The sequence below is a fragment of the Eucalyptus grandis genome, chromosome 1, assembly GCF_016545825.1.
Source record: "Eucalyptus grandis isolate ANBG69807.140 chromosome 1, ASM1654582v1, whole genome shotgun sequence".
NCBI lineage: Eukaryota > Viridiplantae > Streptophyta > Magnoliopsida > Myrtales > Myrtaceae > Eucalyptus > Eucalyptus grandis.
In genome coordinates this window covers 1082867-1096184 of record NC_052612.1, presented here as the reverse complement: position 1 = coordinate 1096184, position 13318 = coordinate 1082867, and the positions used below count along the sequence as shown (strand labels likewise).

At 37.6% G+C, this 13318-nt stretch overlaps 1 long non-coding RNA gene across 2 annotated transcripts; it reads right to left on the bottom strand.

Moving 5' to 3' along the window:
- Positions 1 to 5037: 5037 nt before the first annotated feature.
- LOC120293588 lies at positions 5038 to 6936 on the bottom strand. Of its 2 annotated transcripts, none has more exons than XR_005551562.1 (3): positions 6640 to 6936; positions 5628 to 5797; positions 5038 to 5516 (listed from the first exon to the last, which is right to left on the bottom strand). It is a non-coding gene; the product is annotated as an uncharacterized LOC120293588 (long non-coding RNA). The 2 variants fall into 2 exon arrangements; XR_005551563.1 differs by having other exon boundaries at positions 6691 to 6936.
- Between the last annotated feature and the right edge of the window lie 6382 nt (positions 6937 to 13318).

The following is a 13318-nucleotide window of genomic DNA, read 5'->3' as shown; positions in this document are numbered from 1 at the left end:
CCTGGAGAACCAGTACCAAAGTGGAGACAGTGGGTTCGAATCCATCAACTCGGGCTCACCGAAATCATGACAGCCTTCATCCCAAATTTCCCTGATGAAGAAATCAATGAGTGAGCACATTCCACGACACGGAGTCCCTGCTTCGCATGGACCGGAAGGTGCCCAATGCGGATTCCAAGTCCCTGCACTTCATGTACGAATCCATGATGGAATTGCCGATGGAAGAGAATGTGCCAAGACCCTGCTTGAGCACACAAGCATGGATGGACTTCCCTTGTTTATTGGATGGCTTTGAAGACGCTTTGACGATGCTTTGGCAACGGAATTAATCATGCAAGGCTCAGTGAATTCAATTCCTACTCACTTCGCTTCATTAAAGTGGACTAACACTTGTTGCCATCTTCCATTGGAGGACTGTTCTCTAACCCGCGAGACTGTGTTGGCAATTCTCAGGAACGTTGGGTTGAAATGTAATGGCATCTTCGATTGATTTATTATGCACACACAGCTGCATTGTTCCCCTTCGAGACTGATCGTAGATTTACAACATAGTTGGAGACTGTCAAATCCAACCATGGTTTACAGTTTCCATTGTAATGAATGACTGCTGCATCCTCCATCTCTGTCTGGTTAAGTGCTGGATTATAGCTGAGTCTCAACACTAGCCACCTCCGATCGAGCTAATAAGTCAGATTGTCGAAAGTGACCAATCCAGGGGGTAAGATGCCGAGTATCCACAATGTCCTATCCTCATGCATTTCCTGCTATCGGTGATATATTCCCGTGATGTTTCTCTTCTTCCACTCTTGGAGGTCAAACATTTTCATACCATATGCCCGACCACAAGCACCGGGATCAGAATTCTCAGAGATAATTGAATTACAGAAGTTGAGATACTTGTCAAATCTATAAAAACTCTCCTTACAAGTTTGAACGGCACCGTTTACCATCCCATGCTGATCAAAAAACGAAAGAAGTGTCCATAACCCATCTGTTTATTGATTTTTTTCCCTTGCTATTAAGCAGAGAAAGGTTAAAACACAATTCATGAAAAAGGCACACAAAGAATTCCCCCAAACAAATGTCCTGAAAACTTCCTCTCACTGCTTCCCCGCTTCCTCTTCCCCACTGCTACTCCTGCTGCTTCCACTGTCCCCGCTCCTCCCTCTTCTGCTGCTGCTAGTCCTTCTACTGCGTCCACTGCTCCCTCCGCTTCTGCTGCTTCCACTCCTCCCTGTACTCACACTACCCACCTCCATGTACATGCCCTCCATCCTCTTTATGCTTAGACTCCTCCTTCTCCTCTTTGTACTAGTACTGCTTAGACTCGTCCCTCTCCCTATACTTCCTCTGCTTAGACTCCCTCTCCCACCAGACCGCTGCACTTGGACCACGTTGAAATTTCACATAAGTTTTAAGCACTGCACAATTAAGATAGTGCTAACCTTTTCTCACTAATCATATAATCAAGGACAGATTAGGTTTCTTGTGGAACATATTGTTTATACTCCTACAGTTACTTGAAAATTGGCGTCAATAGAATTATTCTATAAAAAAAAAAGAAAAAAAAAAAGAAAAGAAAATCTTCTTTGAATAGTATAGAGCTAACATTTCACTTGACTAATTCCTATTGGCACATACAAACTACCACATCTATGTACTTCATATAACAGTCCACATCACTGACACGTGTGGCTCCTAAAGATTATTTTGTATCTTGCAATGTTTATCCTGCTGACAACCAAAAACTGTTGTCAAGGTGGTACAATAAGTAAACTTTCATACACTGTCCGACAAAATGAGATTTGTCTTTTGCAATTCATTGTATGGAAGAATTTTTAAACTTGGAGGGGAGGGGGAAGAAAGGAAAAGAGACTGTTGAAAGCTAGGAAAAAAAGTACTTATTAAAACAGTAGCGCGTGCACTGCCAACCTATGCCATGCCAAAATTTAAAACTCCAGTCTTTGTTTCCAAGGCAATCGAGCCAAAAATCAGGTTTTTTTTTTTTTTTTTTTGAGGGAAAATTCTAAAATGGAACTTGAGTGCGCTGAAGAAGATGGGAGGAACTCGCAAAGGCAGAACACGGGAGGCGGAACGGAGTTGGAGAATCCGTCGCGCTTTAACAAAGCCATGCTTTTGCTAATCAATCTCTGGAGAATAGCCTCCTGTCCTAATGCTTTAGGACAACAAGATTTTAGGTAACGATTGACGGTACGGTCATGCAGACTCAAAACTAGAGAAGTTAGGGGATAAGCTAAACCATTTTCAAATTCTGCACGCTAGTACGCAACAATGTGAACATTCAAAAGGGCGATTATTACAAATAGTATGAAATTAAAAAAAAGGAAAATATAAAAACTCATCACATCACACAACGTCCAGCAATGAATTATCCAGCAAGAAATAAATTTAAAAATTACAGTTTATGAGACTTGTATTTGTGTACTCATTTAATTTATAGGAAACAACATTTCCAATTAAAAAGAACGTGTTGAAGGAACACTAGTTGATCGGTAAATATATTTTTATCCGCGTAAATTTCAGAATAACTTTAAACTTCTAGCAATTTGTGTAGTTCTACCAAATTATAGCATCAAGCCAAGGTTAGAACAAATCAAATTTCAAATCTGTGCATTCACGTGTGTCAATTGTATATTGACGAAGAAGAAGATTTGGTACCATAATTGCATGATTATAAGAGTCTTCAAGTGACTGTGTCAAGTCATTAGGCTCAATCGGATGCTCAGTCGTGACTCATCTTTTCTGCCTAGCTCCTCGAAAACTTTTGAATGACCAAATCAACAATTTTCGCTTGGTTACCATACTCAAAAGTGCTTTCATTAGTTGAGTAGATTTAATTCATATCCATACATCGCACGTGGTTACAAACAATATCTAAATACACTGAATAACCAGTATAGGCTAATTTAGTAGAATTCAATTCACCGGATGCCTTTTTCTATTTGGTAGTGGTCTACACAATGGCTGAAATTACCACGTGGCTACCACATGGTGCCCAAGCAAAATTTCGGCATTTATAGCTAAGCCTAGAAAATATTTTCAGCACTTATAATAGGGAGAAAATGCAGATAAATTCAAGGTCATCCATTGAACACTGCAATTTGACGATGGATCGTCACAACTTTTGGTGACGATAGGAGTCCAAAAGTCCCTATCTCGACAAAAGTTGTGACCCATTTAGCCATTTGATTGTTTGTGTCTCATATAGTCAAATTAAATGGATAAACTGAATGGGTTGCAACAACTAATCAATTGGTAATTGTCTTAGGCTCTTGGATTTGTGGACCGGGTAGGGCAGGGGAGTTCCATCAACGCTACCCAATTTTTGGCTGATCAGAGATATTTTCGTTAAAATATAAGTTAAATTTAAATTAGATTAGATAAAAATAATAATAAAATTAAAAATAATTTTTTTTTTAAAAAAAGGGGAAAAACATGAGCACTTAGTTGCCACTTGTCATTTGACAACTATTTAGCCACATGTCATTTGACAACATGGGTGGATTCCAAAACTACTTTTTCAAAGCCCTTGAGTTTTATATTTAGGGCCCCATTTGGTAAAAAAAAATTTGAAGAATTTTGAGGAAATACAATTGCATTTCCTAAGCCAAAGTAGGTCTAGTATTTTGAGTTTTAAGCATGTATATACCTTTATTTCTTCCAAAATGAGGGATAAAAAAAAAAGTTTCATACTAATGGGTTCGTTCGGGTCCATAATTGTGAGTTCCATTGTGCGAGATCTTGGGCTTGTCTTTTGATCTCCTAGTTCAAGTCCATGGCTTAGCAATAGTAGGTGCTTATGGATGGATATCTATTGTTCAGATAGCATACTTCCATCATTGAACATAAAAATGCCCATGCGTTCACACATATGTAGATAGAAAAAAAAGTATAGGCAACAGTATGGTTGCCGACGGCGGTGATATCAGCTTGTGTGGACCCCTCAACAACCTTTGCCCAAAGTGACTTTATGTAGATCTTCAAGAAATGTGAGCTGCATAAATCAAGAAAGAACTCCAACAAGAATGGCCACTTGTATCTTCAAGCCCCTCCCAATCTACATGAGATGCAAATATTTTCTTGACCTAATTTCAAAATCACTTTAAATCCTGTGATCTTCACTTCCTGGTCCTCCATCCTTGACCTCAAAGTCAACTCTAATTCTAAGTATTCCATTGCTCATAAGCACAAGGAACAAGGAAGCAACAAATGAACTTCCACATTCCCAAAATTTCAAACTATTCCAAAGACCATAGTTAATTGGGTCCAATTCTTTTTGGGGTTAATACCATAAAAAATATCAAATTATGTCCACCGTGATACAAATATCCGAGATCTTATATTTGCCTATTGTGACATAAATACCTACAATTTTTTTATAACATAAAAAATTCCAACCTTATACCAATGTGATAAATACACTCTAGATAGAACTGAAATAAATGATATAGAAAAAAAAAACTAGGGGTCATGGTGTATTGTGTGATACGAAAAAAAATCAGGGTATTTATGTCATAATTGACGTAATATAGCACTTTTTTGTAGTATTTGCCCATCTTTCTTTGACAAAAGAAAATAATTCAACTCAATTAGTGACAATATTGTCGGTTCACCTTAGTTGGTGGGGGTTATTGGCCCTCGCCAATGCTTGGACAATCCTCTCTCCCTCGCTCTCTCTTTGTTTCATACTCACTTTTTCCCTCTCTAGGAATTTTTTTATTCCTATTGTAGTTTTCCACCCTTTCCTTTCCACATCATTAATTAAATTAATCAACAAAAATATGACGTTGACGTGGTTTGTCACGCCACCATTTTGGTCCACCTGTGTATGACACAAAAGCACTACATTTTTTTTTTGTCCAAAAAAGTTTCAATTTGATGAATATATTTTGTAAAAGTTCAATGTTAGGGAAAATTCCAAATAAAAATTCCAAATAAGAGTCAAAAGTCATCTCATTTTCTCAAATAAGAGTTCAAAGTGCCTTTATAAAAAAAAAAGTATCATATGTTCACATATATCCTTAATTGGCCAGAATATTTTGCCGACCGGCAAGCTAGTGAGATTAAGCCCTTATTTGAAACAATCAAAATCACTTCAAGCCCTTTTTTGGAGTTGATATGCTTATTTCGGATCTTTATTTGAAATAATGTCAACCTCAAACTCTTATTAGGAATTTTTCCTTAGGATTATTTGTTGCTTCTACTCTTGAAAAAAAACCGAGTGAGAGACGTTAGGTTAAGAGCAAGAGCGAGGTCAACGCAAACAGCGTAGAGAGGCCTGCAGAACAAGATGACGGTGAGGCAAAACCGACTGCTAAATCTCTCTCTCTGTGTGACTGTCAGCATCAAAGCTGGGCTTCGAGCTTATGGGTAACAGCCGGGTTACTTAGGAGATTGGTGCTTGTTCCGAAAGACTCCATCATATTAAGTTCAGGTAATACGGTAAGACCTTGCATGTCAACACTTTCTCCAGCATATTTGTAAGGATGAGTTGTCTGCACATTGGACAAGAAGAACATTCAAGCGTCATGAAGCATCACAAAGTGAGCCTTTTAAGTTCACTGGTTGAATTCACTATCAGATATACCACAGACTATATACATTACCTTGGACAGAAGAATTTCCACAGCTGGAGAAGGCAGGCTCTTTCCGGAATAGATGGCACATTCTGACTCCCACGGTCATGGGGAGTGAACCAAGGTAAACACTGTGCAAGCAATGACGGTGCACGCATTTTACCCTAATCCGCAAGAACTGATTATGACAAGAGATCAACCTATAAAAACCAATTTCATTAATTCACTTTGCAAAGTGATACCATGATCACAATCTAATCTCGATAAAGTAGAAGAACACCACTCAATCAATAAGGCAAGGAGAAACATGAGATGGACTGACATAAATTTGAATTGACTGCTCAAGCACATGAGTAATTATCTATTCTCAATCACAAAAGAAGAAAAAAAAACCGCTCACTCTTCCTCGTGATTTAAGAAATGATGTACCCCTCATTCAACATAGTAATGGAGGAAAAACAAGAAGCTGTGCCCACATCTCTGGTGAAGAAAGTTTCCACGAGTCACGTATAGCCCCACCCCGCATGATGTTATTCGTCAGCCAATTAACAGTGAAATAATCTAAAACTAGCCAACTGATGAAAGGTGAACCAGAAGAAACCACCACGTTCCGGCAGCTAAAAGACTCAAAATTGCTAGAACATCAATACGGAACCAAACCGAATGGCTACGCTTAGAAGAACATATCTTTCATTCCAAACCACGACCCTAACTTGAAGCGCTAGCGTGAGTCCTCATCCATGGAAAGTGGCAACACGGTCGAAACGCAAGCGTAACACGCAACTGAACCCCATCTCCGGCATCATCTCTCAAAAACCCGCAGCTAAGCTAATGAGGAGTAGGACAGCACGACTACTCATCGAGACAGAATTAACGCTGGTTCCATTGCAGAAGCATCGAACCGGTTCAGGAAGCGCGAAACCTAAAACTCGCCCCAAAAAACCAGCTGCAAAATCCTAACTAGAACACAGTTCAAGCAATCGAAAGCAGCAGCACAATCAAAAGACGCAGAAATTTGCGTCGATCAAAAGGGAATTCCGACCTTGTTCCGGGATCGACGGGCGCAGGGGAATCGACGAAAGGACGCACGCACCTACCCAACCACCGCAATCACGAATGCCGCTACCGTCTGCAACAGAATCCGAGCAAAAATTCCCTCACGAGTCGCGAGTCAGAAGAACACGCGAATCGAGCAGTTTCCCGGAAAATGTCGGATCGTCCTTCTTCTCCATCGCGACGAAGTCAAAAGGAGGCGATCGCCCGAGAGGTGAGAACGCGAAAACGCGCTATACAGAGAGAGTTACAGAGAAGCTTGGCTTCCTTCGCTTCCGTACCTGCACCTGCTCTACACTACCATGATGACGATTCCCAAATTCTTCCCCCATTTGGACTCGACGGCCCTCGTGGAGTCGCCGAAATTACGGCGACGACGGGGGTGGCATTCGGGTAAATAAGGGGAGAGGGGGAGAGCATTTGCGGAGTAGCAGCGCCTTAGTCAAGCGTGGAAAGGGAACCGGGGGGGGAGGGTTGGGCTTGGTCGGCGAGGCCGCGGGCTTCAAATTCGTCGACCGGGTAGGGCGGGGGAGTCCCCGTCAACTCTCCCTCCGATTTCGCCACGTGTCGTTTGACGGCAAAGGGTGGGCCTGGGAAACCGCCTTCTCAAAGCCCATTGGGCTTTAAAAATTGTTCTTAGAGAAGTGCAAATACGGTTCTGACGGATTCCTTCTGGAGAATTTTGTTGCAGTCCCGAAATCCTATAGTACTTTGAGTTTAGAGTATTACCGAAATATATATATATATATCTTTTCCAACTTTAACTTCTCTAATCTTTTATAATTTCGAAAATGTCTACACCCCAATTGACGTCGCCCTATTTAGGCCACCAATGGACCACTAACAAGGCTAGATTTGGTTACCAACAAGCCACTCTTGCATTGGTGGCGGCTACATTTGACCGCTGGCTGATTTGGCTCACATGCGGCTAAGTTTCGCCAAAAATGTTTGAGAATAGAAATTTTTAGCAAAGTTCCTTCACAAAATATAGTGTTTTTCAAACGGTATTTAAGTCAAAGTAATTTTTTTTTAAATTACACTTGATCAAACGCTATTTGCAGGAACAACGCTCTCACCCAAAATTCTTTACATTTTCCATAAAAGCTTTCCCCACGGTGTTTTTAACACACCCGAGTAGAATTAGAATTGGATTGATACTCATGAACATTAATCCATACATTAGACATAAATATACCCTTTCGTGCTAATTGAAGATCATATTGATCAATTAGTGTAACTATGTCTGTGAAATTTTATATTTAAATTGTGTGTCATCATGCTGCATAACATTGTTGATAAATGTGTGACGTGTCAAATTTGCTTTACTAGTAATCGTATCAAAGATGAAATGCCCTTCTCGCTAAATCAAAGTTCAAATTAGGTGAGAAGGGTAATTGAATGTGAAAATTCATGTTTTAGCATCGTGTTGCATAACACGTTAATAAATGTGTCAAATGTGAATTTGATTATAAATATAGTTATTTCGTGTAATTAATATTGAGATGTTGTAATTCAAGATGCTTTGTTGTATTATGATGAAAATGAACAGATGGCTTTTGACATTTTGCCCTAGGCACCATAACCAAACCCTTATTTGCAGCGAGGAGAAGATGAAAAAGAGAGCAAAAGAACAAATTGAGCTACCGTTGGATTCAAACAATGTCATCACTTGCTGCTCATAGTCACTGTGATTTAATGACGCCGCTGCCATGAGCAAACTTGGCAATCAGCCAATCACGCTAGCCTTAGTCACGGCCATTGGTAGTGCTTCTAAAGTCACCCTCCCTTCCAGTTGACAGGGCAAGGGTTGGGTTTGGTCGGTGAGGCCGCGGCCTTCAAATTTGTTGACCGTGTAGGGTGGGAGTTCCCGTCAACTCTCTCCAATTTCACCACGTGTCATTTAAGTGACTCTTTTAGCTTTTTCCAACGATGGATTCCGATTTGTAAAAAATAGTAATTTTAAAATATATATATATTTTAAATAATTATTTATATTACTTATAAAATGATTGAACAAATAATATAACTATTTTCAAATCACATAAATATTATGAGCACTCAGCTCGGCCATTTAAGTGTCATGAACCGATAATTATAAAGACAAAATCCTCGAACAAAAACTATTGACAAGTTTCTAATATCATTTCAAAATTACTACAAAAATCATCTTCTCAAATAATTCCAATATACTCTCATTTGCACTGCAACGTTCATGAATCCTGAGCATCACAATCTAGAGAAGTTAAAAAGGGGCAAGCAATATCACGGCTCAGCAAGTGACTGATACCACTTCTATCGGATCGAGCTAAGAATAATGCAAATTAAGAAAGATATGCACTCACAACGAACAAGCAATCAATAACTAGGTGCAACATTAATTTCCATATGAATGCCGGCATAAATCGATAATATTTGGCATAAACTAAAAATCAATTGCTATATCGAGAACCCTAGGGTCCCACTTTGCTAGGTGATAAAGCTTGAAAACTATATCGGTTATGGTTATGCCTCAAAAATTATATCGGTCATGATTATCATCCCAAAACAGAATCGTTCTGTACGAATGTTCATATCTCATATTCTCTTCACGTGTAGGCTGACAATGAGTACAAATCAAATAACACAATGCCACATTGCAGCCATATGTAATATAACAATAATAAAATTATGTCGGATGCGTATATTCTCAATGCACTTTTATGGCAGCACTTAAATGGTCGAAAAATATCTAGAGCCTGATTCGGTTTTTGAAATAGCATGCCATAAAATGTTCATTTTTATATCTCATCATAAAGTACGTGCCGAAACTAAGGTCGATAAAACAGGCTGACCAGCATTAAGAACTAGATTTTTGGTAATTCTCTCCCCTACTGTTTTGTTTACCCAGTGACTCCCAAGTATAGTTTACTATATTTATCTTTGTTCTCTTCCTGCATTCCTTCTTTTCAAATAGCAGGCAGGTTTACTCCATTCTCTTTTCTTGCCACTCACCTTTTTATGGTCATTACTTTAGTGTCCTCTCCTAATTTTTTTAATTCTACCGCAGGAAAATTATTGATCTTTGGGGTTTCCCATATGCCACAATGTAAGTAGTATAATGATTTTCTGGGTCATTCATACTTTCCTCTTTTTACCCTATAGAATAACCAATTGAAAACAAAATTCGGATTCACTTTCCTTTGTTTATTTCGACATCGCTTTTGGAAATTATGGAAAAGTTTCATCATTTCCGATCACCAAGATTGTTTTTTCCAACGACCTTAATCGGGTCATCTATTCTATATTCAAAGTTTGTGGTACGTTCTAATTTTCTAAACCTTTCTCAGCATCTTTTATTGCTATTTTCTCATAATTCTTAAATTTATTTTGCATATCTTTCCTGGAACTAAAACCTTCCACGAATTATATCCGCCATCAAACAAATTCCTAATATTGGTCTTGCCGTACATTATTATATGTTATATGTCAAGGACTTTTATAACCTTTTCTTGTCATAATACAAATTTTAACTTCATAGTGACTTACAAGGGTCACGCAATTTGACGACAATCATATGCACCAAGACTAATAATAGTTGTTTTTTTTTATTTGTTATATTTGATACTCAAATAGAAAGTATTTCCAAATAATTAGTAAATGGAGGACCAAAGGTAAAGAATGGAATATGCAGTCTTTTTCAAGAAAACCTTCAATTAGGGGCTTCCTTGGATCCTTGATGCGGTCGAAGGTTTACCTCACCAAGGAATGGCAATTTGTTTTCCACGAGGGCCTCCCACGCTTGTCCCTATCTTATGGGGCATTATGGGGTAGGCAATCAGAATGCATTCCTTATTTTAATATATCGGTTTTCGCATGCCTAATACCCCTAATTGGTACAATATCTTTTTCCTGCTTTATATTTGATAGTACTCTCTAAGGTTACATTTGGTCGTTCGGATTTTTAATCAGGATATGATTGGATAGGTAGGATATGAAATTCATAGGACTTTGATATATCATATCCATTGTTTGGTGATTACAACAATAAAGTCGATATATTCACATCATATCATATACATTATTTAGCATAAACTGCGTATTAGTAAAAATGAACCAAAAATTTTATGAACAGGGATAGTAAAAATCTCTTGCGATGCTCTTGCTTAGTTTATTTTATTTTATTTTTTATTTTATTTTCCTTTCTTTTATAATATTTTTTTTAATTTTTTTCTTCCCCTCCCGTCATTCTCTAATAAAATTTTATTAAACATTAGATTGTACTAATAAAACTAAAATACTAAAATACCTAAAATATAGATATAAATATATATTTAAATTTATATATTGAACTTATTTATAAAATATAATTAAATTCAAATATATACAAATAAAAATAAGATTATATTGAAATAATTAATTTTTTTTTTTGTTATTTTGAATTTCTTATATTAGAATCCAAATATTATTTATATTGATATATTATTTTAATTTTGTTAATTTAAAAATTTGTCATGTGATAAAAATAACTATCTCTCATGACACTCTTGCTTTATTTTATTTTCATCTCTTTATCAATTAATTTATTTTTTTATTTTTCCCCTCCCGTCATTCTCTAATAAAATTTTATTAAATAGTAAAATGTACTAATATACCTAAAATATATAATAAATATAAATATATATTTATATTTACATATTGAAATTATTTTATAAAATATAATTAAATTCGAATATATAAATAAAAATAAGATTAAATTAAAATAACTAAATTATTATTTTTGGTTATTTTAAATTTCTTACATTAGAATTCAAATATTATTTATATTGAGATATAATTTTAATTTTGTTAATTTAAAAAGTCCATAATTTGAGAAAATAACTTTCTAATTATGGAAGCTAGTAATTTTATTTACCTTTATTCTACCTCTCCCGTGTGATAATTTTATCTAGTCTATTTTTCCCTCATATCCTGCTTTATCTTGTTTTGAGTAGGCACCAAATACAAGATATGATAAATTTGATCTTATCCTGAATTTCATCTTGGTTGCCAAACGCAACCTAAGTGTTTTAAATCCAAGGATTCCGAAGTCTAGATGAGACTTGAGATGGAGTTTTTAACTTCATGCTTAGGACAACATATCAATTCTGCAAATATTTAGACCTGTAAAAGGATAAAAAAACCAATAAAAAGATAGATATTTTTGGAAGGGCAAATGATTGGCCAAATTTATCCCTACCCCAAGTCTAAAATCTGCTGTCTTTATCTGTTTCTCTTTATGGTTTGGGCTAAGAGCGTCCCAAAAAGTATGATTGGTGTCTTTCTTTGAGAAAAGTTCAGCGCAATATGCTACGACCGAAATTGTTCGTGTCATGATCTCCCGGAGCCTCCATGAAAAGCTTCAAAGCCTTTTCAAGTTATTTTGCTTCACGCTATGAAAATCCCCGTTAAACAACCCCATCAACGTGCTGCCCTCGGCCTCTCTCGAACCAGCTCCTCAGAACGCCGGACTGGCTTTCCACTGCCGCAAGACGAAGAGGATTTCTTCTGCTGTGCCGGTCACCAATGCAGCATTTGTCCGCCTTGACACTGAACATTTCCATCACAGCTTGAGATTACCATTTACTTGCTCTTTAGCGAGCTTGGGGTTCGGATCAAGAATCACGTCGAGAATTTTGTGCGTCCGATGGTTGCTGTCACCCCAGCGCGAACAGAGCGAGAATCAATCTCTTAGCATGGCCATAAAGAAGCTGGATCTCCTTTATCCTCCTATTATTCGTAAAGTCCCGCTCATTTTCGATTAGCTTCATTACGAAACTGATGTATCTGGCTAGAAGATGGCTGGGAAAGTCAGACTCCTGAGTCCGATATTAACTATCAGCAACCTTCATGAGAATGATTATTCTATGTTGACGTTGGAAATCCATTAGATTTCTTCATGATCCTAAATGTTTCAAGGGGTCAAAATTACCACAATTAAGTCCCATTTCCAAAAGGTATTACCAAAAAATAATAATGATTGAGCGACGAATACAGAACTTATATCCGTAAGTACTCATACAGATGAATAGGAATTCAAAAGGGTACATAGATTTGAAAATGACAAAAAAAATAAAATAAAATAAAAAAATTTGTTTGTTCCGCCTATCTGGAGTGGTAGGCGGTGTCCATGACCCGTCTACTTCTGTTTATTGACTAGTTTCCTTGCTCTTAAGCAGAGAAAGGTTAAAACAACGCATAAAAAAGGTACTCCAAGAATGCCCCGAACGAATATAGTGAAAACTTCCTCTCACTGCTTCCCCCGCTTCCTCTTCCCCGTTGCTACTCCTTCTGCTGCTTCCACTGCTCCTGCTCCTCCCTCTTCTGCTGCTTCCACTGCACCTGCTCCTCCCTCTTCTGCTGCTTCCACTCCCTCCTTCTCCTCCCTGTACTCCCACTGCCCTCCTACATGTACCCGCTCTCCAGCCCTCGGCCTCTCCCGGTATACCGCTGCACTTGGACCACGTTGAAATTCCACATAAGTTTTAAGCACTGCACAATTAAGATAATGCTAATCTTTTCTCACTAATCATCTAATCGAGAACATATTAGGTTGCTTGTGGAACGTATTGTTTATACTCCTACAGTTACTTGAAAATTGGGGTCAATAAATTTATTGATATAAAAAGAAAAGAAAAGGAAAGTAAATCTTC